The 28,000-nt window shown below is 44.4% G+C and overlaps 1 protein-coding gene and 1 long non-coding RNA gene across 3 annotated transcripts in view; one reads left to right on the top strand and one right to left on the bottom strand.

The window, feature by feature from the left end:
• ATG7 (autophagy related 7) overlaps positions 1-28,000 on the bottom strand; it is a 241,208-nt gene that overhangs the window by 21,311 nt on the left and 191,897 nt on the right. The gene's annotated exons all lie outside the window — the stretch shown is intronic.
• Positions 17,523-28,000, top strand: part of LOC146026981 (uncharacterized) — a 63,972-nt gene continuing 53,494 nt past the window's right edge. Inside the window, exon 1 of the long non-coding RNA XR_014454609.1 lies at positions 17,523-17,645. This is a non-coding gene — a long non-coding RNA (uncharacterized LOC146026981). The remainder of the gene's footprint in view (positions 17,646-28,000) is intronic.

Genomic DNA, 28,000 nt, shown 5'->3' with positions numbered 1-28,000 from the left:
ACATCCTGGTCTGGAGCAGACTGGAGCGTACTAACCCCAGACAGGGGCCACAAGTGTATAGAGTTCACCGACTAATGACGATGGTATTAATCCATCTCACTGACACAAGCCATTATACATCCTGTATGTGTATTGTTTTAAGAAAGAAGAAAAAATAAAGTACAGGACATGAGTATTAGATATGGGACAAGTCATTTCTAATCAGAATTATACAGCAATAAATCGGGTGCACACAATGCAGTGGCACTGCTAGTTCTGGGCCCCAGGTGCAGGCAGCCTAAATGCTATAGGCCAGGGTTGGCCAAACCGGTCCTCGAGATCTACCAACGGTCCACATTTTCCAAATCACCGAGCTGGTGCACAGGTGTAGTCATTACTAACGGTCACATTTTCAAACCTGCTGCATTCATTCCTACTATAGATCCGCTGAAAAACATGGACTGTCATAGTTGGTTGCCCGGAAACTCCCTCCTCTTGGCAAGTGCCTTAAAATATGAGATGAAGCGTCAGTGGACTCGAGAGTGTCAATAGAGCTGCCACCACATCATGCAGTGTAAGGGACAGAGCAGACACCATACCACATTTACTGCATGTGTGGATCTGAGCCCTCAAACATCACAATAGAGAGCAGCTGCCAGGAGGAAGAGACAGGAGCCTTACAATGAAGTGGGAGATTTAACCTTTTCCTGACCATTTTATTTAAATGTTTGAAACAGCCTATACTATAGACCATCTGTGCTGTTAAGTATTATTACTCTATTTCATACAGTATCCATTGTATAAAAAAGACCAATTTTTAGGGTTTTTACCATTCCCTCAGATTCCCGTTCTTACTATAATGCAGAGTGGGAGATTTTGGATTACATTTGGAAAACCCCCCGTGTTTGCCACTGACTGTTAGTAGATATTGAGGACAGGTTTGGCCACCCTGCTATAGGTAGTTGCCCCAGCAACTGCCTTGCATGACTGTCAGTGGCCTGCTTTACTGTATAGTAATAATTCACAGTGTACCTCTTTATAGAAATATCTGGCTTCATAGCAATAGCAGTCTTTTTTTTTTTTTTTTTTAAAGGGCAATCATTTACACAGCTTGGTTTTGCCTTTCAAAATTGCCCCTTTAAAAAAAAAAAAAAGTCTTGTTTGGTCAGCAACCCACATGCCTGCCGAATTTGGGAGGGATTATATCTCGCCGTTTGAATTCGATGTACTGTATAACCTCAACTGAGTGCCAGCAGAACTAACATCGGTAATTGCACTCAAAATCACACTTAATACAAGAACCAGTATCTCCCTTTAATAAATATAGCCACAGTAAAAAGTACAATATGAACATGTAAAAGACTGTTCGAAAGTCCATGCACTTTGAGGCTCAAGCAATATTTAGATTACAAGGTAAGATACACGACCGTTCAAAAGTTTGGGGTCACCCAGACAGTTTTATGTTTTACATGAAAACGGACTTTTATTTATCAAATGAATAGAACATCAATGCATAAGAAGCCATTTTAATTACAAAGACCACCTAGGCGGGGGAACATTGATGTTCTAAGAAAAACAAAATAAACTAAGTAGAGTTAAACAAGATCTATTCACTGATAATGTCACAAACCCCCTCTGCAGTTTCACAAATAAACCTCTCTATAGACACTGAAAAAAAGAACTTTCTGAAAATCCACTCCAATTAAATGATATATACAAGTACTGCAAACCCCTTGTGTTTACATATTTAATCATCCATTGTGCTGCACACGGAAACCACAATCTCACATTTGTGTAGCAGTTTTCTAGATAGAACGCTCTTTACACCGAACCTTCAGATAAAACAGGAGCCAAAACTGAAACAAACATTAGTTTCTTATTTCATAATTGCCTTTCCAGGGCAGTGTTTTTCAACCAGTGTGCCATGGCACACTAGTGTGCCTTGAGCTGTTCTCAAGTGTGCCCCCAGATCTAGAGATGCCCAAACCCATTTACAGCCACCACCAGTTCAAATGTTATTTACTGGTCTCTTCTTTTCATCTAAAGGGCCAATGTATTTTAATTTTGTTACCTGTGGGGATCAGTGTGATTGTTTTTAATGTGGGGGACAATAGGTTTGTTTTTTTCCTGTGGTGGCCAATGTGTTTTGGCCTGTGGGGATCTTAGGGTGTGCCTTGGCAATTTTAAAGTCCTATTTAGTGTGCCGCAAGGTAAAAAGGTTGAAAATCACTGAGCTAGGGTTTGGGAAAGCTCTGTGGGTCACACGGGTGCTTGATCAGGTGTCCTTGCATCTATTCTTTGGATATATTTACAGTATAAGCAGGGAACGCGGACCAGGAATACAATTCTCATGGTGGGAGAGTAATAGCCTTGTTTTATAGTATTTAGTCGTCAACAGTGGCGGACACAGTGGTAAGTCTGCAGTGCAGTGCTAAGTTCAATTAGAGGAGTCTCAACGGCCAGTGAGTCCGTTTTTTAATGACCGTTGGTGGCAGTGGGTGTGGCTCCCCTATTTGAACTTTAAACTGTGCCGCAGCCCCCTTCTGGAGCCTCCACTGGTCATCAGCTACATTCATGTCAGTAAATTGGTAAATGTAATTTGCATCAGGGTTTGCAGTTTTATATAACCTATAAAAACATCCAGGTCTTAATTTCATAGCTATGCATTCTTCTGGAATGTTCTGGAAACTCATCTTTTTTAAAACTCTCCATAACAGACTCCATATTTTTTGGAGGCCCACTAAGTTTTAGAAAAGTAGGTGGGGTGCCAACAACCTGCCTACTTCCTAATGATATAGGCCAAATGCCGCAAATTACAGGCCCATGGGGTGGGAGGAATGCCCAATACTAGATGATTCAGGGGCAGATGCATTAAGCCTGGAAGAATGATAAAGTGGAGAGATATAAATGTACCAGCCAACCAGCTCAAACACAGCCTGTAACATGGGATTTAGGAGCTGCACAGCAATCTTAGCTATTTTGGTAAGGCCGTGGCAAGGAAGAGAAGCATTAAAATGGCTTTTGCAATCCAAACCCTTGTGTCCATTTCCCAAGTACATTAGACAGAAAAGAGCACATCTGAGCCAATTTTTAATGGACAGAGAGGCTGAACGGGTTCCTGCTGAGTGAACAAGCCATATCCACATGATCTGCAAGGGGAGAATGCTGCAGAGAGCTCAAACAAGTACAGACCTTGGTGAGTCCTCACAAATCTGGAGGGAGGACATAAGTGGGAAAATAAGAGGAAGGATTTATTAGGGATTTCGGGAAGCTTCGCAGCCATAATGAATACAGTCACCACAGACCCATTAACTGGGGACTGGTGTTAAAGCTGATCCATTGCAAAACCTAAAAGACACATAAAGGGCTGGCAGCTGTTGCAGCACAAATCTGTCTCCTCACAGCCCACATGCAAAATGATGGTTCTAAGCTGTTCTCGTCTACCATGCTTACTGCTGACATGTAGTCTATTCTGAATGGTCTGTAGTGTACACGCAGGATTTCTACCATTAGGAACACAGTACCTTTATATATGTAGTGAATTATACAATGAGGAAGCTATAAATGCAATTCCTGGTTTTAAGAGCTTACAATCTAAACACAAATATCAATGGTATGAGCAGTACTATAATTACTGCTCCCAGGTTCCAAGAACAATATGTGAGCAGAGCAGCCCTCTTCCTGTCCCCCTGACACAATGAAGCACCATAACGTCCTGTTATGCCCCGAACACACGGCCTGATTCAGGGTCACTTTCGAGTCGATTGTGACTATATATAGATCGAATGGTTTTCAGCTGCATTGGATCCTGATGCGCGCTCCCGTCAGTGTATATCGAATAGAAAAATTGACTGTGCAAGCAAGTCTAGTTATAGGCCCTTATTCAGGTTGACTTGCAAGTCTTCTAATTTCACAGGCTTGTGAGTCCACCAGTCGCCGCCCGCACAGCCGCCCGCCCCCTTCTTGCACGGCGCTATTACCCGCAGGCATGCGAATGGATGATTTGCATACTCATCCATTCACAGCCTTCCATGCGGTCACAAAATCATTTGATGGTTGCTTACCATCGAATGATTTCTCAAGCGCTCGCAAGCGAAAGACACCTCTCTGGTGTCTTACATCTGCGAGTGCCTGTACGGGAAGCGGGCGGGCAGCGGTCAATAGGCTGACGTCAGATGCCCGGCCCCAGCATCATTGGAGAAATACCAGGAGAACGCCCAGCATTTTCATGGGAATGCCCGCAAACCCATGCTCCCTGCCCGCACTGATGTGTGCGAGCACCAGCGGAAAATCTATTCGCCTTGGCCGCTCGCACACAGTGGCTGCATATGTGCATAACTGACTGCGCAGTTGCAAAACATCGTTCCCCTGCGCGAATATGCAGGGGAGCGAGTGAATCTGAATAAGGGCCATAGTACAGATCTGTACTATATAGTCAAAATCTAATGGGTACACTGTGCCTGGCGATTCTATCCTGATGGAATCGTGATTGAATACAAAAGGAATCGCACCATGTGTACACCCCTTTAAGTAGGCAATGAAGATGATAATGAAGTTGGCTGTCAGTGAATCTGTTTGTGATTGGCTGATGCACATTATTATTCTGTGCATGTGTGTTTGAAAATCCATTTTCGTACATGAAAAGTAGTATCTGCTGTATTAAGAGGTCATTTTCAAGTTCAGTTGCAGTCTAATAGAAAATGTGTATTTGTGATAAAAACAAATCATTAAAAACCTAGTTGTAAGTGTTTGGTACTGTAGGTATACCGGGCATTGCACCTGGCACCAATGCCCATCCAACCGGCAATACTATAGTTGCCACTCATGCTATTCCAGCAATTGCGGCTTTTAGGGAATGTACTTAATGGCTACCATTCGAGGCGGAGGTTATGTTAAATTTCATCAAACATTGAGATTTTATGGATTTTTTTTTCCATGAATGTTTTTTGTGTATCACAAAGTGATATTAAGTAGTGATATTTTTATTCTAAATGCCCGTGGAAACACACCCAATCATAGAACGTGTTGTGTACAGTAATTGGTCTTTTTCCATTAGGGGAATATACAGACTCTGCTCTTAGGACACGGTTCAGTAATTTTCCAGGCTTCAGTTAGGATGAATTCAATTCTGTTATTTTACTTGGTCACCAAATATAGACCCCCTTCCTACACTGTATTTACTTTTGGTAAATTAGTGAGGGCAGGAAGAGGTTTGGGAAATTAGAGATGTGTTTGAATAATATGAGTTATTGCTGGTTCTGCTAAACTTCTATGTCTAATAAATACAATTTAAAATCACCTCTTAGAACAAGTATTACTTCCAACACACATCACAGATGTTACTAAGCTATATATATATATATATATATATATATATATATATATATATATATATATGTATGTACATCCTGAAGAAAAACATAAACGTTTGAAACGTTGATGTAACAAGCAGAGCTATTCATTTATCTCCCCTTACATATACATATCAATCATTGGAGAGAGATAAAGTACAGTAGTTGCTCAAATAAACAAATCTATCATTTCACAGAATGTCTTAGAGAAATGCCAGTTACAAGCTGATTGGTTGCCTCTGGTAACTTTATCTCCACTTTATTTCTGCCCATGGCTTAACATTTTCTCCCCTAAAAAAATAGGAGACCCAAAAATGAATACACGCATCAAGATCAGAAAACTGGTCTACAGCGGTGTCCACATACAGTACTGTTCATCTATCCTCCGTGTGCTACAAACAGGGCCGGCAATAGAAATCTTGGAGCCCGGTACACTGATACCTCTGGGACAGCCCCAAACCCAGACCCACACAAAGAGATTAAGGGATACATTCAATTTGTGCCAAATTTTTTACATAGTCAAAAAATCAACGCTTTTAACAGTTTTTAGGTTGAATTTAGACTTGACTTACACAGTGAAAGTGCTGATTTTATCACCCAGGTGAAAAATTCATCACAGTCGAAAAATATGTGGATTGGCGAATTACACGTATGCCCACAGTAGTAACAATACTTACACACATAATGCCCCGCAGTAGTAATGGCACCTATACATGTAATGCCCGCAGTAGTAATAAACTTAACGACCGCAGTTGTCCACATAACCTTTAAACATACAGAACACTTTCACCGACTCACTAATTGTCGTCTCCCCCCCCCCCCCCCCCCACTTACCTAGCAAAGTCTGGCTGGCTGGATCTACACCTCTATTTCTGACAAACAGCAGGCCTGGCGGTGGCCTGAAACCATGTAGCTCCACCCCCTCAGCCTACTCAGTCATCCGTGGTAGCTCTTCCCCTTTGCAGGGGATTCTCCGATGGTGTCATACATGGTGGTGCAGGGAGCTTCTACTTGTAGTGCCGGCTGCTGCCTGTGAGACTGTGTGGCAGGTGCAGCAGCTGACAGTAGCAGGGTGCAGAGCAGCGAGAGCGCTTCTCCTGCCTGGCGCCTCCCTGGTTTGCATCATCTGAGCGGGTGGCGCTGGCCGAGCACAAGTGCAGCACAAGCATTCTATTGCCGATCAGCTGAGCGGCCAGTGGGGCTGGGCACAGTGAGCAGGGAGAATACAGTAAATGGCAGGCTGAGCAAGCAGCCGTGCGGCTGAGTAGAGTGCTGAGCAGGTGGCTGAGTGCATCATCTCCGCAGCCATGCTTTGGGGCCCCTAAGAACGCTGGGGCCCGAGTCAGCTGTACCCTTTGACACCCCTATCGCCAGGCCTGGCTACAATTCGCATTATAAATAACGTGTGAGCACCGTATTACTGAGCGTCTTTGCATGCGACTTTTTTACAATCATTGGTGTGAATAGGATTTGGAGTATATAGTCCAAATCAAATAGAAAGTGACTCTGAAATGCACATGTACAGCTGCTTTCGATACACATTAGATCCCGATGTGCGGACGCGCGGCATCAGGATCGACAGCAGAAATAGACTGTGTAGGCAAGTCTATTTCTGCTTCGAACTGCTACAATGAAAGCCCTCCCTCCCTGCCGGGTCCCGCCGTGTTCCGATTTTGTACCGTGTGTACACGCCTTTAGAACTCAATAACCTCATAAACCCAATAAGTAGGACATGTAATATAAAGACAGGGCCACTCAGTGGCGTAAGTTCGTTCCAGTTGCCCGGAGGCAAGATATATATTGGTGCCCCCACAAACACACACATACACAAACCTATATAACCTTATATAAAATATATATTTCTGTTTAGATAGATAGAAGAACACATATATATTTCAGAACTCAGCCACAGAAGCAATATCGTTGGCTTTTAAATAACTGATTTAAATCTTCCAGGGGGAAGAGAGGTGCCCCCTTGGGAGCAGAAGCCCGGCGGCAGATGACTCCATTGCCTCCCAGAGTTCTGCTTCTGGGGCCAATGTTGTTTTACTACTTACTATATTTATTGCTCTATGACCAATATGAGCTGGTAATAGGGACATATACCTGTTACAGCTTACACATGTTGCATACATGACAGATCACCACATCGCCCCATTACAGGTTCTAAGTGTAGCTGTTGTCATAATCAACATGAGATTGCACCTGCCATAGATCATTAATGTAAGCACTCAATGTGAAATCAGCCAGATCACCGCTCCTACACGGATGAGCTCTAAGCTAAACAGTGTACGTACAGGTAGGACCCTGTTCCAGCAATACACTGTGCCAGGTCTTGAATGTTCAGTGGGAAAATCACTGGCATAAACTCAAGCCATGTAAATGGCGGTTTCACCAAGTGGCTTATTTGAAGGTAGTATTTAGTGTCATGCAAGGCTACTTTTAAAGCTTCAATGTTCTCCATGAAGATATATGTCCTAAATAATTTATTGTGCCCCCTGCACGGTCAGCTGCGCTGCCAAACTCCCGCTCCACAATTATTAATGGGCAGAGCAGCTGGCATAGATCAGCCGGCAAAGAACAAGAGAGTGAAAAGAACTTGATGCTTCTCTTCATGTATAATATGTAATGACACCGTGTTGATAAAAACAAACCCGAAAACGATGTTCCTTTATCTACGAGTCAGATAATTCGTGTAACTTAAAGCAAGCAGAATACACAAAACTTTACTTCAAAGTGAGACACTTGTTTTAAACTGGGAGATAATCTGAAACAGCAGATAAAGTCTAGGCTCCCCTGGAACAACAATGTGCACAAGGATGTGATGTAATAACCAAGACGCAGCAGTCGGATCTCCTGGCGGCGAGTTTTCACACGCAAAACAATGTCACTCATGTTGAGAGAGTTCTGAAAACAGAGTTGCTCAGAGGAGACAAGGTTTGTTTAATCTAGAACTGTCGGGACAATGAGACCACATCTGTGTGATAATCACTACTGGAAGACGTGCGTTTCATGTTCTAATCCACAAACTGTTTTCACAAGTTCAAACTCGTCTATTTATAATTCTACGTTAATGAATCTTCCAGTCTTCTTCCCTACAGCTTTCAGCAATTCCATAGTGCGATCTGTCTCTAATTCACAGGGACAGTCTCTGTTTTACATGGACTTTGCCAGGCACAATGCTCTACAGTACCATGGGCATAAACTATAGTGGGTTCAAGGGGTGCCATAGCTATGGGGCCCAGAGGCTTAGGGGGGCCTGGAACCAGGTTATAAAGTTGCACACCAGTTTAATAGATTTGCTTGCTAAGCAATAGGGTCTGATCCATTGCCCAGCCTGAATTGGATGACGTTCAATTTTCAGTGGGAGGAGTGTGTAGTGGATATTACAATGGTAAGGGGGCATAATTTGACATGGGGCCCACTGTAATATCGCACAGTATGAACTTGAGGGCACCGTAATGTAGGCAGTTTAAGCAGAGCGCCGTGCCCGTGTTTTTAAAGGGGAAAATGTGCCCTGCCACTCTAGCTGCGCCCTGCTAGAATAGTCTGCTACAGATGGAGCCGGCCTAGTTCTTCCAGGGGCTGGCGAATGTATCGCCAGCCCCGGCTGGCCCCAGCCAGAGGCACACGCACATGAGATGCTTGCACGCCCCCCTGTCGACACCGCCGGTCCCCCTCATCGCCCGACCCCTGCCCATCTCCCTGAAGCGGAGACCGGCAGGGAGACGCTGCCCAGCCGCCGTGATACTGGGACGCGCGTGAGACGCACACGTGTCCCAGTCTCTATCGCCGACGCTCGCCAGAGGAGAGGATCTGATGAGCGCCGGCAATAAACAACGGCAGCTCCATCTGTACCTGACTCCGCCAGTGCAAACGGAGAAGCCCAGCAACCCTGTAGATGCCAAGCACTTCCCTGGCAGTGACTTTGACAGAGCCCAATCCGTCCCCAATAATGACGTTGGTGACCGTGCCTGCACACTTTGGTGACTTTGAAGGCCCGGACCCACCCATTTAGAGACGTTGGAGGCCTGGCCCCACCAACAACGGTGATGTCGGTGGACCCGCTACGTGCCTTTCCTGCTGTCCTCGTACAGCACCACCCTGCCCTCGCCAGTTCCTAGAAGGAACACTAATAATGTTACATAATAAGAACTGGGCCACTTTAATGTGGCACAGTATGAACTGGATAGACTGTAATGTGGCATAATATGAACTGGGGACACTGTATGCCATAACCTGAATTGAGGATACTGTGTGGCATATAGTGTATACTGGCAGCCCTACAATGTGGCATAATATAAACTAGGTAACTATGATGGTTCATGAAATAAACTAGGGAACTTGTATAAAATAAATATCTGCTGCTGAGAGGTGTCTTCTCAAAAAGCATTAGCACATGACCCCTTCAATAGGTTGCTATGGGCCCACACAATTCTGGGTAAGCCCCTGTACAGTACAGTTTTAGTTTGATGTTGCATGTATTGGCAAGTGCAAAGGAGCAATGGTCTTGTTCTGAATGTTGGGTATATCTATACACACACATTACATGGCAATAAGATGTATGTAGATAACCAAACATCTTGCCAACATGTTGAACATCTCATTCCAAAACCTGGGTATTAATATGGAATTGATATATCCATCACTACTGTAACTGCCTCTGCTATTCTAGAAAAGTTTCCACTAGCTTTAGGAAGTTGTCTGTGGCGAGACATAGCCATAAAGCCACAAGACATTGGTAGGCTTAGAAAAAAAGGCCTGGCTCACAACCAGCATTCCAGTTCACAGCAAAGGTGTTCAATGAGATGGAGGTGAGGCCTCTGTGCAACCAGTCACATTCTTACTTGATGCGAGTGGCATTATAACGCTGAAACAGAAGAGGGCCTTCCCTGAACTGTTGTTACATGGTTGTGTTCTATAACATTAAGATTTTCCTTCGCTGCCCAGGACGAACCACAAAGACCATCCTTCAAGATCACTATGCATCCTCCACTTACCTCACTGAAACTGCCATTGGTGGTCCCACAGATGGTCAAGTGTGATTAGTTACTTCTGAGAATGGATAACTACTGCTCCAGACACCACTCCAGCCAATGGTGGCCAGTATGCATGGAATTCTGAGGTTTGTGTGTGGAACCATTCAGCTATGGGAAGACAATACACAAAGCTCCTGGTACAGTTGACACACTGATGTTGTTTGCCGAGACAGCTTAGTACTCAGTGGTTGGGTGTTACAGCCAGTACTGTACAGACAGATTTTATGTGTTACGCGCTTCAGCCCTTGGCATCCCATTCTGTAAGTTTGGTACTTGTTTCCTATCTGGGCGCCCGTCGCGGGCATCGCGGGTACATTTATGTATGGCCGCGACGCGACCGACGCGATGCCCGCGATTTCCCATTGAAACCAATGTTAAACATGAAAATCGTGTCGGTCGCGTCGCGGCCGGCCATAAATGTACCCGCGATGCCCGCGACGCGATGCTCCCGATTTCCCATAGGAATCAATGTTAAAAGGCGCGATGGCCACGATTTTACTGTTAAATGCCTCAATCCACCCGATTTGGCCATAGGAATCAATGTTAAATGGGCCACAGAGCCCATTAACCCTTAAATGTCCCCCCAAATTTTTAACGCCACCCCACGATCCACGCCAACCCGAAGCGTGGCGAGCGCAGCGAGCCCGCGAGGGGCGGCGGTACGCGTCCTCCGACCTTTTCATGCCCTACTATCCACTAGGGCGTGGTGTGAGAATATAATAGTGTGGCGAGCGCAGCGAGCCACCGAGCCCGAAGCGTGGCGAGCGCAGCGAGCCCCGCGAGGGGACGCGGATACCTTCACAGTTATGCGCGTCCCCTCGCGGGCTTCACAGGTGTCCGTGGCGAGGCGGACACCTGTGAAGCCCGCGAGGGGACGCGTCTACCTGTGAAGGTATCCGCGTCCCCTCGCGGGGCTCGCTACGCTTCGGGCTCGGTGGCTCGCTGCGCTCGCCACACTATTATATTCTCACACCACGCCCTAGTGGATAGTAGGGCATGAAAAGGTCGGAGGACGCGTACCGCCGCCCCTCGCGGGCTCGCTGCGCTCGCCACGCTTCGGGTTGGCGTGGATCGTGGGGTGGCGTAAAAAATTTGGGGGGACATTTAAGGGTTAATTTGGCCTTTTTGGCCCCAAATCGGGTCCATTGAGGCATTTAACAGTAAAATCGCGGTCAATCTGCCGTTTTAACATTGTTCCCTATGGGAAAATCGCGGTGATCGCGGTCATCGCGGTCATCCCGATTTACCCGCGATTACCGCGATTTTTACCCCCGATGACCGCGATTATGATCGTGGGCGCCCAGATAGGAAACAAGTACCGTAAGTTTGTTCGGAGAGCTACTTCGTGGCTGAGCTGTTGTTGGTCCTAGATGTTTCCATTTCATATTATGATAACATTTAGTCACATGTCATCACAACGTACATGCAAACTGACACCTTTAGTAGAACTGCCCTGGTTACCTCAGGCATATATGGGATACAGTTACGTCCATGTTTAGGTTTGTAAAATTAGCAACTGCTAATATATATCAATAAGCTGTTGATCACTTTTCCAATCCCACATTCTTGAGCATGCAAAGAGCTCTTCTGCAGCAAGATAAACTATGCTAATTGCCGTAGGACTCAGTATGTGCCAAGCCGGATATAGACCATAAAGGGCTATTAGCAAGATCTCTGTTTGGGGTGTCCCCTACCTCAACTGCATGCAATTTCACACAGACTGCCCCCATTGCCTCTCACATACACACTGCCTCCATAGCTACACACATACACACTGTCCTTATAGACACACACATACACACAATGTCCCTTTAGCCACACACATACACTGCGCTCATAGCAATGCACACACTCACACATATTACTTAATAAAAATTAAAATACAGTGATTATTTTTCCTCCCTTTTTTTAACCATTAATCTCATGTTAACGACACTGGTATTGTGACCAATAAAGTTCTTTAACAACTACACACCTCTGTCATCAGTTGATCAATACAGTATGTATACACAGATCACACCAATTGGCAATTGTATTGATTTTGCAACATACACTAGGAGTAGAGCGCAATACTACCAATACTCATTTTTACTATCACCAGGCCGGTCACCTGTCTGTTCTGCAGCTAGCTCGACCATAAGCAACTCATTACGCAGTTCACCAATGCCCTTTGTCCTAGGGAAAATGTACACAAGGACGACTGATCCAGAGACCCTACTGCTGGTCTTTAGCCGTCATATACAACTGTGAATGGCCTCTAGTAACAGGTCACCCCATATACTGTACTGCCCATTAGCTCTGTAAATACTACTAAATCTACATCAACCCACACGTCCGTTAAAGACGTTTTGAAGACGTAGTAAGAGTTATTTCATTTTGAGTCGCTGCGCTCCGCTTCCCAGTGTCAACAACAGAAAATGATATCTGCAGCAAGTGAGAACAGAAGCTCTTTCCCTGTGCGTTATGTAATATCTTGTCAGCATGATCTGGAACCTGGTGTTTAAACTAATTGTGCTCTCATTTCATTACAAGTAAAGAAATCACCGGCGATTATTTCCCTCCAGGTAATTGTAGCCATTACTCAGAGCTGGAAACTGTAACATGATAACTAAACTGGAAGATAGAACAACAACAATTTACAGTTTTGATATTTCTATGTAATTTTCTAGAATGGATACGTTACCGATATCAGCCACTAAGCAGTGGTCATTATAATTATTATATACATGAAATAAGCAAAAGTAAAAAAAGAGGCAGTTCTCAATGTACAAAGGAGAATATTAGCCTGTATACTGAGGCAGAAACAAATCTGGGGAAATAATCCATACTTAATTGGGCTGAGAATTTGCTCTAGAAGGGACGTATGTACAGTAAAAGAAGTGATAAAGGGTTATTCTGGTTCACTCGCAAAGGCAAATTCCTTCTCAAATGGACAAAACCATGTGCACTGCAGGTGGGCAGATGTAACGTGCAGAGAGAGTTAGATTTGTGTGGGGTTTTGCTTAAAAGTGATATCTATATTGTAGTGTAAAAATAATGCAGTCAGTATTTTTCCTGCACAGAAACAAAATAACTCACCCAAATCTAAATCTCTGCACCCATTACATCTGCCCCACCTGCAGTGCACATGGTTTTGTCCATTTGAGACGGAATTTCCCTCTGCGAGTGAACCAGAATAAGGGCCAAAATGAGAGCAAGATATTTTGGACAGCCAAAAATATAGAAAAATGTACCTATTGACTGTCAACCTATGGACCAGATACCAGATGTTCCCAGTGATTGGATGTGAGGATTGGAGATGTCCAACTCAATTACTACCCCTGGACTATGAGTATATGCAACTGAGAGAACTAAAAACATTAGTGGAAAGAGTAAAATATTCCCAACATATAGGATACATACAGGTCAGGTGGCTAGCTATTGGTCAGACACAACCATACAGTATAAGTGGTATGCCCAGAAATCTTCTGGGGCCAAATGCACTGCCGGCAATGCCCACCGCAGAAGATTTTCAGGCTCTGTGCCTAATTCACACCTGATCGCTGCTGGTGGGGCAGATGTAACGTGTAGAAAGAGTTAGATTTGGGTGGGGTGTGTTCAAACACAAATCTAAATGAAAGTGTAAAAATAATGCAACCAGTATTTACCCTGCACAGAAACAAAATAACTCACCCAAATCTAACTCTCTCTGCACATGTTACATCTGGCCCACCTGCAGTGCAGCATGGTCCATTCTTAGAACAAATTTGTCCTGCGATCAGGTCTGATTTTGGCCCTATGTCTCCTCCAAATTCCCTGCATTGATTGCATGACGCCTGGGAATCAGCATAAACCCTTAGAGTGTTAGCCTGCCCCCTGGACTCCTACTGGCCGGGGAGAACTTAACTGTGTAATGCAGGCATGTCCAAACTGTGGCCCTCCTGCTGTTGTGAAACTACACATCCCAGCATGCCTTGCCAAAGTTTTAGCATTCCCTAATAGCAAAACTGTGGCAAAGCATGATGGGACTTGTAGCTTCACAACAGCAGGAGGGCCTGGTGTAATGCTTGTGCTGATTGCTGGGCATACAGAAGTAAATACCAGTGTCATCATTCAGTCGTCAGATCCAATGGGTCTTCATTCTATCTTGGATTACTAGTACAGATAATATAATTGCTATTCTACTCTGCAGACAAACAATGCTCACGTTTTATAGGTCATGAGTTGGGTGTGCAGGGCGAATCTTTTACATAAGTAGTTTATTTACTGCCTAATGAAAATCTGTGCAACACTAGAACCAAGCTTCAGGCAAGAGGTGCCCTTGTGTGTTGTAAACACTGGTACAGACACAGAGTTATTTATACCCCTTTCACACCAGAAGCAAATTACCGGGGTAAAGCGTTTCAGCCTGGGAATTTGTTGAAAAATCCGGGTTTTTCTTTGGTGTGAAAGGGTCAACCGGGGTCTTAAATTCAGGGTCGCCCACCCAGCTCTTGACCAGGGTCGGTGACCTGGTATTTAGGACCTAGGTTGACCCTTTCACACTGAAGAAGAACCTGGTCTTCGAACACAAAAATGCCGGGTAATTGCTGGGTTGGCGGTATGAATGGGGTATATAAGGAATAAAGAGGGAGATGTATCAAACCTTCTAAGGACAGGTGGAGAAGCTTCTCATACCGACCAATCAGCTTATAGATATCATTTTACAGCTTGGCATCTTTAGAAATAGAAATACATTTTCCCCAAAGTGCCTGTAACGCTTGGGACCAGAAGAATTCTGGAATATTTGCATACCATCATGAGACAATTTGGGGAAGGGGACCCAACACTAAAAACACAATACATTTAACCATTTAAGTGCCAATGTTGCTGTGAGAGATGTGCAAAATATCTAAATGCCAGGGCCATAGTCAAGGAATATGAATCACTATATTGTAGTTATTGCTGGCAAATGACCTGAAGTCATTTGATTGAAGTTTAGTTAAATATTGTGCCCCCTCGTTATGAGGCTGTTCACATTAAATGAATCCTGAAGTTTGGCAATGGAATATTTGGAAATGGAAAGCGTTTTTGTTTATTGAAGGTGTTCTAATATAAATACACATTATTTTGTAGATACATTTGGATGAATATTGTTTCATTCATCTGTTTGCTCACTGGGCATTTAAACAATAATAATTCAGTGCACAATTACTGCAGGAATGTCAGTACACAATGCAACATGTTCAGTGAATTGCGACACAGCGGAAATTGTGATACTAAAGGAAATTACTGGAAAGCAAAAGGCTACAATGTATCTTCCATCCATGTCACAATTTCACTAGCAAACACAGATTTACATCAACCTGCAAAGAGACTTCACCCACATCCCCAAGTGTCTTTCTGCTGCACCGAGTGGATACATCTGAAGCACTGTACACATGGGGCGATATTAGCCAGAATCGCTGAGTGACCACATTGTCTGTGTTTTCACGTGTGTACAGGGCAATACCACCAGGAGCGCACTCGCTCAACCAGCCCTGTACTGGTCATAGGAACATGCTCCTCCAATCAGACTACACCAGCAACTTCTAGTCAAATGAGGTCATCAGCACACCACCCAATAATACCGGAATATTTATTTTATTTTTTTTTAGACAAAATTGCTAGTCACTGTGTACACGGTGTTATGGTCGCTAAGTGATATATCGCTGAGCCAAACGCTTAAGCAAAAATCGTTCAACTTTGTGTTAACATCCTGGCAGTCATGTACATAGCTAGGACAAACATCCCAAGTTCATGCAGAATGACCAGATGTATCAGTGATGTGATAAGAAAATACATTTGAATAAAAAAAAAAAAAAAAAAAAACCCTGTGAAATAGGTCTCAAAGTGTGTGGTACAGTAACATTGCACAGCGCCCCTATGGGGGCACGCCTATGAGGGCACATATGCACAGCATCTATTCACAGGTGCTCTACTGAGCAGAGCAGCGAGTGACAGGGGGATATCACAACTTTCCAGTAACTGCAGGACAGTGCTGTCTGTGGGTGGTACAGCGGGACAGTCCCCAAAAAGATGAGACTGTCCCAATAAAATTGGGACATTTGGGAGGAATGCAGCTCACAAACTGCAAGGTATTCATATGCAGTTGATCCCAGCTAATTACCACTGTATAAGGGGTATGTTGAACGCGGGGTGGGGGGTGGATTGTGGGGGTTTTGGGCAAGCGGTTGACAGTAGCACCAATAGCCCGCCATCAGTATTCAGTGCTCCCTGATTCTGCCATATTACATGCATAAGTGGATAACAGATTATTTAAGAACGTTAAAGAACACATACTATTAATATATCTGCCAACACCCTATAAAAGCAATGATGCGGTATCATTAGCAGACAGGGCTGCCATACATTAGACCACTCGCAGGTCACTAGTTGGAGAACCACAAGTCCTGGCAGGCATTAATTAATGAGCCGGTGGTTATCTTGCACCAATGTCGCTGAACAAAAATAAAACGATTAGTGTAAATAATGATTCATTTGAAGCATTGCTTACTAGAAGCCAAACATCACCCACATCCTCTTCGGCTTTGTTCTTGGAAATCTATCTAAATATTTAGAAATGTTAGTGTACTTTAGTTTATATACGCACATTTGTAATATCATGTATATACAGATGGCTGTTATGGACAACGGTTCTATCAAAATGGCATGAGCAATTCATGCACGGAGAATTTAATTCGGATCATATTATTTTGAAAGATTTTAGAGATTTCCATTTTCAAAGTGTGTTTAAAGTAATAAGGACACAGTATAATCTCCTGACATGAAATCCTTTGAACAGTATTTGTGTAGCCATTTAACTATCTGTCTGCAATGTTCCTGGCTTATAAATGGATTAAGGGGTTATATAATGTCAGCAGTTCTGTGACACGAACCATGAAAAGTTTCAGATATGAAAGTGTTGCGGACGGATTGCTGACAGTAACATTTAATACAGTGTATCCAGGCGTCCTTGAATGTGACTGAATTCAATTGTGTACAACTTGTTACAAACCAGAAGACTTTCCTGGCGTAAAAATAAATAAATGCCGATCTATATTGATACAGTAATGGATTACTGCATTGTGTGACGAGATTTATACTCATCTTTTGGAGTACAGACATTACATATCAGAGCCAGGGGGTTTTGCTGATGGGATTGTGTCTTCAGTATGCCCAGGTGCTCGAACGCTAGTCATGCACCTGTACAATACAGCTGAGCGATGCGAACGCTGCATGGTCGCTGAAGCAATGACACCCACGCTACATCTAGAAGGTATGAAAGCACTGAAAGCACTTACACTGAATGTATTTACGTATGATTTACTTCATGTGTTTTCAAAGCAACTTACAAGACCCTTTCATGTGCATGCCGTACACTGGGAAATAGGGCTTATGTCAATGTAATTTCAATTATTACTATGATCTCTATCACTGTTAACAACACCATCAACTCCCCCGTTCCCCAACTCCGCTGCCTGTGTGTCACTCTTGACTCCTCCCTCTCCTTTGCACCCCACATCCAAGCTCTGACCCATTCTTGTCAGTTCCAGTTATGCAACATTGCTCGCATCAGGCCTTTTCTCTCACAGAGTGTTATGCAACATTGCTCGCATCAGGCCTTTTCTCTCACAGTGTGCAACTAAGCTGATCATCCACTCACTGGTCATCTCACGGCTCGACTACTGCAATGCTCTTCTCACCGGCCTCGCTATATCCCAACTGGCTACTCTTCAATCTGTCCTCAACTCTGCAGCCAGGCTTATCTTCCTCTCCCGCTTCTCTACTTCTGCCACTTCCCTTCAACAAAATCTACACGGTCTCCCATTTTCTAATTCCATTGCTCCATATATCTCTAACCTCATCACCATTCATACACCCTCTCGCCCTCTACGGTTGGCAGACGATGGTCATCTCCTCCACCCTGATCACTGCTTCTAATACTAGAGTACAGGACTTTGCCTGTGCTACACCCCTTCAGTGGAACGCACTCCATCACTCCATTATACTCTCCCCGACCTTGCAAAGCTTCAAACGGGCACTGAAAACTCACCTATTCATCAAAGCGTACCCTTCCGCTGCATAAACTAGTCCAGAGGCTGCTTCTCTGACCCCTTGCCTGCTTACATCCTGCTATCAAGACACCACCCACTTGCTTGCACCTCATGTAATCTGTCTGTCTCCCCTTCCTACTAGATTGTAAGCTCCTCCGAGCAGTGCCCTCTTCCCTCCTGTTGTCAAAGCCCTCTTCTCTTCACATTTCACTCACAGCTCTCCTATACTCAAACACTCAGTGACCATCTTTGTCCGCATACTCATCTCCATCATTGGCCACAAGCCTCTAGTTGTATGTTGGTTGAGTCCTCACTACTTATATTTAAGCTGTAATGTGTATTGTACTGTGGCGCTCTTTATTTGTACTCTATTTTTGTTATTAATTCAATGTAATGCTAAGTTTGGTCTCCCTGTACTGTTCCTTTGTACAGCGATGCGAAACACTTTTGGCGCCTTATAAATAAAAATATTATAATAATAATAACGTAAAAATAGGAATTGTCATTTTTGTGCATACTACATGTGCAAGTCATGTAACAGAACAGCTAACATTGATTAAAATCAGGGGAGGCTCCAGAGGAGGGGATGCCGCAAAGTTCAAAAGTTGCCACCTCATGCTAATGTAAAATTCCATGAAACCGATGCAGGGTTTTGTGCATGTGCAGGTGGAAACCTGTGAGGCCCATTGGTTATCTGCCAGCCACTTCAGTTGTCATTATCACTACTGAAACTTGCAACAGCCCAGTGATCCCAGAGATCTGTCAGGACCAAGCTTCCCATCTCTGCATGTCTGACTAAAGATCACACAGAGCTTTTATACACATCCACTTCACTCAATACACAACCACAAGTCAGGGTAGTCCTATCACCACAGAGATCCCACCCCTGTATCAGGCAGACAGACCCAGCCAAGTTCCATCTGACTCGAAATAGGAAAGACGTAAATCTGTACCTGAGAATAGTATGCAAATAATGGCCGTGCACAGAGGCCCACCCATCTCAGAATCAGACCCCAATATGAACACTATATTGCGTTCTCCACGGGGCTAATGTTCCATATTCCACATGCAATATGCAACAGCTCCGGCTAAATGTGCTACGGATAATGTTTGCACACTCGGTTTCAGAGGTTCTAGCGGATAATGTTTGCACACTCGGTTTCAGAGGTTCTATCGTTTGCATTCGATTGACCAGTAAAGACAAGACAAGCTGTCTGATTCTGGTTGACTCTCAACGCTACGAATTTCACAGCTTTGCGAGTCCTCTAAACACTGTCCCCCGCCCGCACGCCAAATATCCCCGCACACATGCGAATGGATTTTTTTTTGGGGGGGGGGGGGGGTCGAAATCATTAGTTGGTCCAGGGGGTTTAGCTAGCGCTCAGTTACCTTGTGAGCGAAGGGGCTGCAGAGTATTGAGCTGTCCAAGCTCACAAGAATATAGTGATAAAGATGGGGTATACAATGCGCTCACCTCCTAACAAGCTTCTATTGGTGCACAGAAGATTGCTCTTAGTGGTGTAAAACAATGTTAAGTGGCAACAATATCAGGATGTGCTGTAGATGGTGACAATAATGATGGGTCTGAGAGATAATATAAAAGCACAGTTGCTTTATTGAATAATATAAGTCCCGGGCCCACTGGTGTGGGTTCTTATTCACTGAAGGGGAGGGCAGAGGAATGGCAGCACGGGGGGGTTTCTGTGCTGGTCTGTAGCTGTGTGGGGTAAGATGGTCCGCAAGTGCAGACGGGAGGGAGAGTCAATTAATGAAGAAACGTGGCACAGGGGGTGGTGCGAGGGGCTGGCGTCCCGTCCCCCCGCAGTCACCATTAGTTGGTCGCCAACCATCAAATGATTTCTACAGCGCTTGCAGATCTGGGGTCTTAGATCTGTGGGCTCCCTGTACGGGAAGAGGGTGAGCAGCTGACATTCGCTGACGTCTGCTGCCCACACCCTCATCACGGATGAAACTTCTTGTTAACGAACAGCATTTTCATGGGAACGCCATGGGGGCAACCACAGGCCCCACCCGCACTGCTGTGTGCGAGCGGTCCGCGAATAATCAATTTTTTGTGCACGCTCGCACAAAGCGGCTGCACGTGCGCATAAAGTTTATGCGCATTTGTAGTCGCAAAACATCGCTCCCCTGTACAAACGTGCAAGGGATTAACGGAACCAGAACGAGGGTCAAGGTGTGTTGACTACCGCCCATGAGTGACTATATCATTGGACGAGATCCAATTACTTACAGTCACTGACCATAGGTAATTTCTTCGCTGGGACAACCCAGATAGATCCGATACGCCGGCATGAGCCATGTCTTATCGGTGATGTTGTCTTACCTCCCACATGCAGGAGAAACCAAATCCCTAAATCATGCAAAAACAGGGGCTGCAGACGTTGAATACACACAGGTTTCACTGAACATGTGTGTTTTTTATGGGTGATTTAAATAGATAGCTTGTACAAAAATTATCGGTGAAACATCAGGAGAAATTGTGAAAAATTTCCGCTTTTCGCTTCAGATGTTTTAAGAAGGGTAATTGGATACCCACCCCCATAGTGTCTTATGTTCAGTGACATCATTAGCTCCCTTTGAATTGATTTGCCACAATCATTTGGATACAGAGAAGTGAGATCTTTAAACTGTCCCATAAAATATTATTGAAGTGAAATTGTACACTCAATTGCTGCATGAAATTAGTCCATAAAGGTTCCCTGGCAGTACCAAACACCACACAATAGAAAGCATTGGAAGTTATCTTATCCTACTTTCATTTAAAGCACTAGTGGAACTTAAGCTGGGACACTGGCCGATATATCGGCTATTCATCTGAACGGCAGAAACATCGCTGGTGTGTACCATAGAAACATAGAATTTGACGGCAGATATGAACCATTTGGCCCATCTAGTCTGCCCCTTTTTTGTACCCTTCAGGTAATCTCAACCCTTGACCGTGGCTTTCCAGCTGCAGTGATACACCTACACTTGTGCACAAATGCAGAGTGAATATTCTAATGACCCACATGAGATGTTAATAAGTGGTGTCCATTAATACACTCTCTCAGCAGGGGTGCCAATTGTGCCTTGGCATTGACATTCAATTGAATTCCATTGCATTAGGTGTATTTCATTGTGCAGTACAATAAACCGATGTATAAAAAAATATTAGAATGCCCCTTCCTTACCTCTTTTCTAGGGGGTGTTTCTCTCTCTTCTCTTTTTTTCCCCTTTCTTCCTTTATCCTCACCTGTCCCTCTTACTTTTGGTCCTCTTTGTTGGGTGCTCAACTAGTGGGCCCTCCCCTCTTTCCCTAGGAATAAGAGGGTAAAGTCGTCCACTCCCCCCCCCCCCTTTTTTTTTTTTTTTTTGTTCCCCTCCCTATTCCCCCCTTTTCCCAGACACTGTTGTGACCACTGGTCTGTGCCTGGGAACGATGACGTTGACTGTGCTTTCCCTCAATGTGAAGGGCCTTAATACACCGCGTAAGAGATCGTTGCTGCATAGAACTGTACAATCCAAAAGGGGGGATATAGTCCTGCTACAAGAGACTCATTTCAAAAAACACTCCCATCCCTCCCTATCCTCCAGGCGCTTTCCTAATGTTTTTCATTCCACCAATCTCTCAAAGAAACAAGGTGTTTCAATCCTCATTCGCTCATCGGTACCATTTCAACTTATTTCTAAAGCTGTAGATCCAGAGGGGAGATATATTATTTTAATAGCACAAATTGGCCATCAAATCATGACCATTGTTAATATTTATGCCCCTAACACCGGTCAGTCTAAATTCTTCCGGGATCTATTTGACAGGTTGCACCCTATACGTAGGGGACTATTGTTACTAGGAGGTGACTTTAATACTGTCCTCTCACCCACGTTAGACAGAAGCTCCCCTAAAAAAAAGACCCCCTCTAGTGGCACGCAATTCAACTCCCTCCAGAAATTGATAACAGAGGCTGGACTGTTCGACACTTGGAGAGCAATCCACCCGACCTCACGAGACTATACTTTTTACTCTATCCCCCACGACACTTATTCCAGGATAGATATGTTGCTGGGTTGTAGCGGTTTGTTATCTACCCTAGCCAGAGTTGATCACACACCCGTGGTTTGGTCTGACCACTCCATGGTATCTATAATTATAGACCCCATTAACTCTAAGGTTGGACGGCCCTCTTGGCGACTTAATGAGTCCTTGCTTCAGATCCCTAAGTTTAGAGAAGAACTCCAATCTCAGATAAAAGAATATTTTGCCCACAACTCCTCCTCTGGGACCGCTGAAGCGACAGTCTGGGAGGCCCACAAGGCTGTTATTAGGGGGGCCATAATTAGATACGCCTCATATAGGAAGAAGGTACAGACTGGCAGGATTATGGCTTTAACTAAACAACTGGAAGGTTTAGAAACCCTGCATAAACAAACACACTCTAATGAGACGCAGAAACAAAGAGGGGAACTCCAAGCCATTCTTGCTGAGCAAACAGAGAAATCCTTACGTTGGGCTAACCAGAGGTTTTACGAAAAGGGTAACAAGTCTGACGCACTACTGGCAAGGCAATTGAGAGCTAAACGTGCCTCTCAAGCTATTGTATCTATTCGAGACGAGAATAATACACTCACTTACGACCCGTCTTCGATTAATGACACGTTTTATAACTACTACAAGTCGCTGTACAACTTGTCTCCGTCCCGATCGCCCGCACCTGCACCCTCACTCATAGCCCAACAATATCTGAACTCTTGCAAACTCCCAAAACTTAATGATGCCCAGACATCAACCTTAAATGCTCCTATAACACCCGAAGAATTACAATCTGCGTTACGATCACAGAAGCCATCCAAAGCCCCCGGCCCAGACGGCTTTACTGCCATGTACTATAAAACCTTCTCATCCACCCTTTCCCCACATTTATTATCTCTCTTCAACAAAATTTTACTCGGGGAAAAGTTCCACCCAGACTCATTAAAATCCACCATTATTGTTATCCCTAAACCTAATAAAGACCATACCTGTAAAACAAATTTTAGGCCAATCTCTCTGATTAACTCAGATATTAAACTATTCGCCAAGATTCTGGCTAATCGACTTAACCTTTTACTACCCCAGCTTATTTATCCGGATCAGGTGGGGTTTGTTCCTTGCCGCCAAGCGCTAGATAACACCAGACGAACTATCAATTTGATATCCTATATTAATAGATGCAAACTCCCCTCTGTGCTGTTGTCATTAGATGCAGAAAAGGCCTTTGACCGCCTTTCCTGGCCATTTATGTTCCAAACTTTGCAATCCTATGGAATCAACGGTAACTTCCTGCAGGCCATCGGCTCCCTATACGAAAACCCTACAGCTGCTGTTTCCACTAACGGCCTGTCCTCCCCGCTTTTTGCCCTAAATAATGGAACAAGACAGGGTTGCCCTCTTTCTCCCTTGCTTTATGTCCTGAGCATCGAACCGCTGGCCACTAAAATTAGAGACAACCCAAATATAAAAGGCATTGAGGTTAGGGACAAAGAGTACAAAATATCCTTATTTGCGGACGATGTCCTATTAACCCTATCCTCACCTCTGATTTCTCTTCCCAATCTCATGAAAGAACTCCAGGAATACGGGGGATGCTCGGGACATAAAATCAACGACAGAAAGTCTGAAGCCATGCCACTTCACCTACCCTCAGATACTTCCAACCTCCTCCACCAGAGTTTTGGATTTACATGGAAATCCAACTCTTTTACCTATTTGGGTATCCAAATTACAAAATCCTTTGATCAACTTTTCAAAGAAAACTATATTCCCTTATTGCACTCGATTAAATCAGATCTAAAAAGATGGTCCCCCTTTTACATCTCATGGACTGGCCGCATTAATTCAATTAAGATGAACGTCTTGCCACGCGTATTATATCTGTTCCAAACAATTCCCGCTAAGGTCCCTCCTTCGTTTTTAAAAGAAATTCAATCCCTCTGCGGCTCGTTCATCTGGGCGAACACCAAACCCAGAATTAATAGGACGATCCTTTCTAAATCTCGACTAAATGGGGGGTTAGGCCTTCCCATCTTTGAGAGATATTACAATGCGGTGCAACTGAGTCATATATCATCCTGGCACACCACACCGAACAATAAAATCTGGGTGGCCATTGAGTCAGATTTAATAGGATTACCATCAGTTAGCTACCTTCCATGGCTCCCCCCAAGGCTGAGACCACCCTCAATAGCCTCAGTCCCATGTGTGCGGGCGGTATTGCAGTTATGGGACAAAATTAACAAAAAATTGAACCTTTCAACCTATCCGTCACCATTAACTCCTCTCTGGAAACATCCAGATTTCCCCTTAGGAAATATTAGATCGTATTCCTCCCTCTGGACCTCAGCTGGTATCGATAGAATAAGACATATAAGGGGAGAATTCCCCCCCCCAGATTTTAAATCACTAAGCGACCGCTATAACCTTCCTGCCACCGCTAACTTTGCTTACTTGCAAATCGTTAACTTCATTAGATCTATCAATAAATCTGACAAATTCAGAAGCCCCACCCCCTTTGAACGTCATTGCATCTATAGTCCAGGTCGTAAGGGCACAATCTCCACACTGTACTCGTTAACTATCCCACAAATCCCATCGTCCAAAGAAAAACACGAGTTAGCTTGGGAACGGGACCTGGGGGTGTGCCTGGAGGATGAGGACTGGTCGGAGCTGCGTCAATTTGTAAGTAAAACCTCAATTAATACGGGTATCAGAGAGAACTCTTTTAAGATCTATTCCCGGTGGTATATGACCCCAGATAAGTTATCTAAGCTCTTCCCGAGCTCCTCAGACCTCTGTTGGAGGCAATGCGGACACACTGGCACCTTCTACCATATTTGGTGGGACTGCCCTGTGATTTCTAAATTCTGGGACGAGGTTACACAAGAAGCGACTAAGGTTCTAGGCCACCCTGTCCCTAAGTCACCACTAAATATTCTTCTATGTAAACCTTTCGATTCCCTATCCAAGGTTCAAAATGCATTTTGCTTGCATTTGTTCAGTGCAGCAAGGCTTCTTATCGCGACCCAATGGAAGCAGACGGAGGCCCCTTCACTAATCGCGCTGACTAATAAAATATGGTACTTAGCTTCCATGGAATATATTACGGCCCTTCTACGTAACAGGATTATAAAGTTCCAGCGCGTCTGGGACCCCTGGTACAGGTTACACAAAAGACGGCTACCTGGTCTAGAGTGAGCTGGACTTGCTCTCGGACCATTTAGGTAGTCCCATTCCTAAACTCCTACCCCCCCTCCCCTTTTTTTTTTTTTTTTTCCCCTCTCTCTTCCTCTCCTATCCTCCTCTTACTCTTTCTTCTGCTTTATTACTTTCTCCCTTCTTTATTCTTCTTCAGAAAATTGTTAAAAAAAACGATAGCCATCTGCGTCAGTCAGTTGGGAATATTTTAGGTTGTGAAATAAGTACCGATATGTATGTGGATACTGTACTGCATGTTACTAATCGCATTATTGTTACTCTCTTGTTGGCTATTTCAATAAAACATATGTTAAAAAAAAAAAAAAAAAAAAAATATTAGAATGCTAAATTCTTGAAATAAGTGAGATCCTTTTCCTGTTATAGGATAGAAATGAGGCTGCAGTGTATGATCGCTGAAGTAAAGCGCAACCTTGTAATTAATGGGGTGGCAAAAACTTTCTAACAGACCAAACTTTTGCTGACATGTGCAATACGAGGATTTAAAGCTTGCAGATGGTCTGTGCAGGACATGGGGAAACATTAAAGTCTGTTTCTGAGAGACAAATGCATGCATTTGGAATAAGGTTATCTACATAAGTATAATTGAATGATGCGTGTGTGTGTGTGTATATGTGTGTGGATGTTCCACGATAACTCTTGAACGCTTTAACTAATTGTTTTCTGCACACTACCTTATCATCTTAAGGGACGATTTAAGTTAGAAAATGGCTTTAATCGGCTGACCCCTTATGGGTGCGGTCATAAGGGTCCATTAAATGGAAAACATTTTCACTTTATAAAACTTTTGATAGTTATTTTTTCTCTTGATTGTTTGCTTATTCATTGAGGGTAGGTGGATAGTTGGAGACCTGCTCTGACTGCTGCAGCAGCTTCTGCCCTGCTGTGGTTGGCAAGGGTAGGTAGATAGTTGGAGACCTGCTCTCGCTGCTGCAGCAGCTTCTGCCCTGCTGTGGTTGGGAAGGGAAGGTGGATAGTTGGAGACTTGCTGTGCCTGCTGCTGCAGCAGCTCCTGCCCTGCTGTTGCAGCAGCTCCTGCCCTGCTGTGGTTGGGAAGGTGTATAGTTGGAGACTTGCTCTGGCTGCTGCAGCAGCTTCTGCCCTGCTGTGGTTGGGAAGGGAAGGTGTATTGTTGGACACTTGCTCTAGCTGCTGCAGCAGCTTTTGTCCTGCTGTGGTTGGGAAGGTGTATAGTTGGAGACTTGATATGCCTGCTGAAGCAGCTTCTGTCCTGCTGTGGTTGGGAAGGGAAGGTATATAGTTGAAGACATGGTCTTGCTGATGCAGCAGCTTCTGCCCTGCTGTGGTTGGGAAGGTGGATAGTTGGAGTCTTGCTGTGCCCGCTGCTGCAGCTTTTGCCCTGCTGTGGTTGGGAAGGGAAGGTGTATAGTTGGAGACCTGCTATGGCTGCTGCAAAAGCTTTTGGCCTGCTGTGGATGGGAAGGGAAGGTGGAAAGTTGGAGACTTGCTATGCCTGCTGCAGCAGCTTTTGTCCTGCTGTGGTTGGGAAGGGAAGGTGTATTGTTAAAAACTTGATCTAGCTGCTGCAGCAGCTTTTGTCCTGCTGTGGTTGGGAAGGTGTATAGTTGAAGACTTGCTATGCCTGCTGAAGCAGCTTCTGTCCTGCTGTGGTTGGGAAGGGAAGGTATATAGTTGAAGACATGGTCTTGTTGATGCAGCAGCTTCTGCCCTGCTGTGGTTGGGAAGGTGGATAGTTGGAGACTTGCTGTGCCCGCTGCTGCAGCATTTGCCCTGCTGTGGTTGGGAAGGGAAGGTGTATAGTTGGAGACCTGCTATGGCTGCTGCAAAAGCTTTTGGCCTGCTGTGGATGGGAAGGGAAGGTGGAAAGTTGGAGACTTGCTATGCCTGCTGCAGCAGCTTTTGTCCTGCTGTGGTTGGGAAGGGAAGGTGTATAGTTAGAGACCTGCTATGGCTGCTGCAAAAGCTTTTGGTATGCTGTGGATGGGAAGGGAAGGTGGAAAGTTGGAGACTTGCTATTCCTGCTGCAGCAGCTTTTGTCCTGCTGTGGTTGGGAAGGGAAGGTGTATAGTTGGAGACCTGCTATGGCTGCTGCAACAGCTTTTGTACTGCTGTGGTTGGGAAGGGTAAGTAGAACAAGAATTGCATAAGCATAAACTTTCCCCCATCTGTCGGACGGGCCTTAAGACTAGTGTTAGTGTGCTATATTAACCAATGTTTCTAGTTTATAAAAGGAATGCATTCTAATTCTTACAGGGTCTGATTTTTTTTACCTAGCCACTGCTATAGGTCTTCTGCAGTGTATTTTGGGAATGTAATCATAATTTAAAACATTAATGTTGTCATGCAGTT

The sequence above is a fragment of the Crinia signifera genome, chromosome 8, assembly GCF_055691185.1.
Source record: "Crinia signifera chromosome 8, ASM5569118v1, whole genome shotgun sequence".
Classification (NCBI taxonomy): Eukaryota; Metazoa; Chordata; class Amphibia; order Anura; family Myobatrachidae; genus Crinia; species Crinia signifera.
Note: the sequence above shows the minus strand (reverse complement) of the source record. Positions and strands in the feature narration are given on the sequence as shown.